At 42.2% G+C, this 5,615-nt stretch overlaps 1 non-coding gene across 1 annotated transcript; it reads right to left on the bottom strand.

The window, feature by feature from the left end:
* Positions 1-788: 788 nt before the first annotated feature.
* Positions 789-893, bottom strand: LOC150040584 (small nucleolar RNA U13). Its single transcript, XR_016533970.1, has one exon. It is a non-coding gene; the product is annotated as a small nucleolar RNA U13 (small nucleolar RNA).
* Between the last annotated feature and the right edge of the window lie 4,722 nt (positions 894-5,615).

Genomic DNA, 5,615 nt, shown 5'->3' with positions numbered 1-5,615 from the left:
AGGCTGAGATAAGAGAATCACATTTCAAAGCTAGCCTGGGCATGAAAGTCCATGAGTCTTTTACCTTCAACTAACTGCCAGAAAACCAGAAGTGGCACTATGGCTCAAAGTGGTAGAGCATTAGCTTTGAGCAGAAGAGCTCAGAGACAGTGCCCAGGCCAAGTTCAATCCCTATGATCTACAGAAAGAGTCCAAGGAAGAAGGAAAGTGGAACCTAGCCAAGAGTAATTGCCATCTCAGAGTAATTGTTTCTCAGAATTAAAAAAAAATATATGCAAAAGAGCTAGTGTCTAGCAGCCAACACCATGAAGCAGTTGCAGAGTACTCTAAGAACACTGCCAGAAAGGCCAAAGGCCTTAAAAAGTGTCTGGGCTTCAAAAAGGACTTTTTCGTGTGTTAAATTCTGGGGTGGAGGGTGAATGAGACCCTGTTTTTTCACTGCTTGATGTTGACTGGATAAAGTCAGTAGACGACAGAAAACGTTTCCTGTTGTGTAGTGGCCTCCTGAGAATGACAATGACCACTTTTCAGAAACCTTCTTGGGTACAAATTACCTCATTTAATCCTCATAATAACCTCACAAGATCAGTCTTCCTTAGACTAGACATCTGTCTTCTATTTGCAGATGAGGGAAAGTTAGAAATGAACTCGGATCAGAAGAGAAGTCATTGACCTTATATCTGAGAAGAGGAGCAAGGTTGCTGTTTATGGTCATGATTGGTCTAGGGTGGCAAAGGGTATGGGCTAAGGTCTTCAGAATTGTTTTCTTTTTCTTTTTCTTTTGTTCACATCAGATTGGTAATATACCCATGTCATAACAAGGTTTAGAGGGAGGCACATATCATACAAGTGGGTAAGAATGCAGATACCATGTTTATGAACCGGAAAAGGACCCATTGTTTTCTTTTCTTGGTGTGGGCCTCCCTTTTTCTCTGGCAGATTCCCCATGTATGGCAGAGAACATGGCCACAGAAAATGTCTGCTTCCATCTCTCTAGTGCTATCCTCAAGCAATAGACTTCTGCTAGTTCAAATTGGAACAGTCCAAGGGAAGGCCTCTGATTGGCTACCTGGATCACACTCCTATTCTTGAGAGGTGGTTGAATGGGATATTTTGATTGGCCAGGCCTGTGTCACATGGATGTAAACTTTTTGTTTCTGTTAGGAGAAAAAGAGAATTATATTTGATATTTGGAGAGCACTAGTCAACTAAAAAGACTAACTAGCACTGTCTCATTTCCATCTCAAATTGGGAGACATGAACTGCCTTCTTGTTGGCCTTCCCAGCTTCCAGAGTATGAGAATGAAGACAGGGGCCAGAACTTGTTTTCTGGAAGGATCTTCCGGAAGAAGTTACAGATCCCTTTATTGGACTAGTGAACTCTTCCCTCTAGTTGCTGGGAATGTGAGGTTCAGACAACTCAGAGTTGTGCCCTTCTCCTGCCAATTTCCCTCAGTTGCACGGGAGCCAGCAACTAGGAAGTGCCTCGGATGTTGGCTTCTTGCAGTAGCCAACAGCCAATGCCCAGCTTTCATGAAAGCCATGAAACTATTTACTGGGTTCAGAGTAGGTGAGGTTGTGGAACTCTCCCATTCCAGAGCTTCTTGTGGGACCAAGCTGTGGTTAGCTTTGCCTGAACCTATGTCTGCTTAGTGTCTATTTTCCTACTTCCCTTCCTCTTCTCCATAGTACGTCCTCATTAATCTACTTTTAGTGGGATCCCTGTCCAGGTTCCTCCTTCAAGGGACTCACATCTAAGATGAGTATTCCAAGTCAAACACCCTGAGTGATTAATCATGAATGTAAGGGAAGAAGCAGGAGCCATAGCACTGAGTCTTTAAGGAAATCAGGCAAGCAGCAATCATCAATGGCAAGAGGTAAGAGGAGAGACAGGGGGCACAGTGAGACCTGGAAGCACTGATTTTATTTTCATATTGTGGAAAAACTATGTATAAACAGCATTTATGATTTTAAGCAACTTTTAAGTATCATAGTTCATTGGCATTGACTACATTCGTGTTGTTGTGCAACTACCATCATCATCTATTTCCAGAACCTTTCCATCTTGCAAAATTGAGATTCTGGACTTGTTAATAATTAACTCCATTTTCATTCTTTGACTCTCCACTCTCCATTCCTTCCTCAGTCCCTGGCAACCATCATTCTGCTGGCTATCTCTATTAATTTGACTGTCCTAGAGGAATGGGACGATAGTCTTAGTCCGTTTGTATCTGGTTTCTTTCATTTAGCATGACATCTTCAGTGCACACTCATGTTGTTGCATGTATCAACACTTCACTGTCTTTTAAGGATGATCAATATTCCATGAACTATTTCATGCTATGTCTGGCCATTCATTCACGATGGACTCTTGGATTGTCTTTATCTTACAGCCGTTATAAATAATACTGCTATGAATGTAGGTATACAAATACCTGTTCAAACCTCTGTTTTTAATTCTTTTGGGTACTGTTATAATTTGGTGGTTGAATGTTCCCTAAATGCTCATGCATTCAAGGCTTGATGGTGCAATGGAGAATTTAAGAGGTGGGGCCTAGAGGAAGGTGTTTAGGTCATTGGGAACATGGACTTGGAGGAGATGGTAGAATCTTGGACCTTTCTCTTCCTCTTTTCCTTCCTGGCCATGAAGTGAGAAGTTTGTTATATCATATATTTTTCACCGTTACCATCAGGCACACCTACCATAGGCCCACAGTGTTAGGTTTACTTGATCTTGGTCTGGAGCCTATGAAATTATGAGATAAAACAGTCCTTTTCTCTTTGCAAATGACTAATCTCAGGCATTTTGTTATAGTAACTGGGAGGCTAACACACTTATATAGCCAGAAGTAAGATTGCTGAGACATTGTAACAATGTTTAATGTTTTCTTTTGGAGGAAGTGAGATACTGTCACCCATAATGGCTGCACCATTTTTACATTCCTATTAGCGGTGCATAGTTTTCTAATTTCCCCATATTCTCTCAACACTAGTTATGCTCTCTCTCTCCCCCCACCTCTCTCTCTCTCTCTCTCTCTCTCTCTCTCTCTCTCTCTCTCTCTCTCTCTCTCCACACACACACACACACACACACACACACACACACACACACACACACATCTCTGAAGTGCTTCCAGGATGGCAGACTGGCTAGTCATTGTCCTTAATGTGCTGATGATGCCCAGGGTTGAAAGCCTTGAGCCCATTCTTGCCTTTTCTGTAGCCATCAACTCTGCAAAAGAGAGTTGCTTATTGTCTTGATTTTCCTTGTTCTTTCTCTAAATCCTTTGCCTGTGGGGACAATCAGAACTCCACTGGGCCGAGGAGGAGGACAATTTTAGTGACAGATTGTTCTGTCCTCAGAAGCAGCAGTGCTCTCTGGCACCAGGCCATATGGCTGCTTGCTATCTTCTGTCCTCCAAGGCAGACTCTCTCCAGGAAGTACCCAGGCACCTGGTGTTGAGTCTCTACCACTTCCTGAGCCTGCTCAGGCAGGAGGACCCCCATATGAGCTCAGCTAAGCTCTGAGTGATTCCCTTCCACCTGTTCTTGCTCTTAGTTTGGGATCCCCTAAAGGCAGACCTTGAAATAAAACTTTGAGTGCAGAGTTTATTAGGGAAGTGAACCCAAGAAATTGGGAGACTGAAAGAAAGGAAGGAAGGAAGAAAGGAAGGAAAGGAGAAAAGAAGGAAGGAAGGGAGGAAAGAAGGACGAAAGGAGAGAAGGTGGGAAGGAGAAAAGAAACAAAGGGAGCTCTTTGGATAAGAACAGCTTTTCAATGTAGGATACTTTCTCAGAGAATGTGGAAATATCCCTTCAAAATGGTTCTGTTTAGCATGAGGGAACTGGAGCATTTCTAAACCCTTGCAGCTACCACTTCTCCTCCCTTTCCCTTCCCCCTCCCTCTCGCTCTCCCTCCTCAACCTCCCCATCCACTCTTCCTGTTACCCTCCCCACCCCCTCCTCCTCCTCCTCCTCCTCCTCCTCCTCCTCCTCCTCCTCCTCCTTCTCCTTCTCCTCCTCCTCTTCTCTCTTTGGCACTCTTGCTAGGCTGGTGTTTGAGCCACACATTCCAGGCCCTTTTTTGTTCATTGCAGCACTATTTACCATAGCAAAGATATGGAACCAACCCAGATGCCCCTCAGTTGATGAGTGGATCAACAAGATGTGGTATTTATACACAATGGAATTCTATGCTGCTGTCAGAAAGTACGACATCGCCCCATTTGTAAGGAAATGGAAAGACGTAGAAAAAAATCATATTAAGTGAAGTAAACCAGACTCAAAGGAACTTAGGCTCAATGGTTTCCCTCATTTGTCATAATCAGTAGAAACCTTGGGCTCTCCTAGCAGAGATTTACAATAGAGCAAAACCTAGATACATAAGGTCATGCAGTATGACACTAAATGAAAGGACATCCAAGATATAGAAACAAAAGCCATATAATGAGTGATTGTTGTCCTTAATGTACTATGTTATCTCTCATCTCTTTTGCTGTTATAGTATTTTACCTTGTTATCTGATATATTGTATATATATTTATCTGGGTATTTGAAATGGGATAGGGAAGGGGGGAAAACAAGATGAGGGGCAGGGGTGGTGGGAGGGAAATGGGGACCAAGACATGAGAAAGGGTATCAATGTTTGTGAAGTAATGCACCTTCTATCTGGTGAATATAATGTTACCCTTCTATTAATTACAATAAAAATATATGAAAATTGGGAGTGTCTCAAAGGTGCAAGCAATGCTTATGTGACTCTGATCATACAAAATAATATTATTTAAATGGACTCTAGGAAATGACAACAGGAGGTTGTTTTTTTTCTTTATTTTTTTAATCTTATTTGATCACATAAGGGGGACACAAAAATGAAATGAAGGGACACAGGGTGAACAAATGCAGCAGTGTTAATCATTAGACACTATGTCGAAAATGAACTATACGATTTGTGAGTGGGAACAGGAGGGAAAAACTGGGAGCGAGTGAGGGACGGGAGGCCATTGTGCAAAAACAAATGTACTCATTACCTGACTTGTGTAACTGGAATTCCTCTGTATATCACTTTTATAATAACAATAAAAATTAAAATTAAAAAAGAAAAAAATGTGAGTGTCTTTCCTGTGTTTTGCTGCATGAAGCTTGCTTAATGCTACATGCTCAAGGTAGTAGAACTTTGCCTTGTGACATGCTCAGATCTGATTTGAACTTCAGACTTGATACTTGAGAGTTGATGCTGGACAGGTTAAGTCTTTCAGAGTGGATGACTTAGAAAGAATGTAGTATATATGTAAGAAGAACATGGCTCTTGGGTGGGGTGCACCGTATTCTGTGGTGCCAGAATGGTGTGAGTTGAATGCATGCCCCTGCCAAGATTATGTTGAAGGATAAACCCCATTGCAACATTATTCCTGGCAATTTTGCAAATGGGGAAAAAGCTTTGGCTTTTCAATATGTATATGGCTGAACTCAGCAACTGCCAATTTTTCCCTTAGCAAACTCGATCCTTCTCTGTGTTTCTTGCCCCTGCAGATGGTTCCCAGTCCATCTCAGGTTCCCTAACTTAAAATCCATCCATGGAAGCCTTGTTTGGGTGACTCAGCCTTCATTCCTGA

The sequence above is a fragment of the Megascapheus bottae genome, chromosome X (genome assembly GCF_031878675.1).
Source record: "Megascapheus bottae isolate mThoBot1 chromosome X, mThoBot2.hap1, whole genome shotgun sequence".
Taxonomy (NCBI): domain Eukaryota; kingdom Metazoa; phylum Chordata; class Mammalia; order Rodentia; family Geomyidae; genus Megascapheus; species Megascapheus bottae.
The sequence above is the reverse complement of the archived record's forward strand: the minus strand, read 5'-3'. Positions and strand labels throughout refer to the sequence as shown.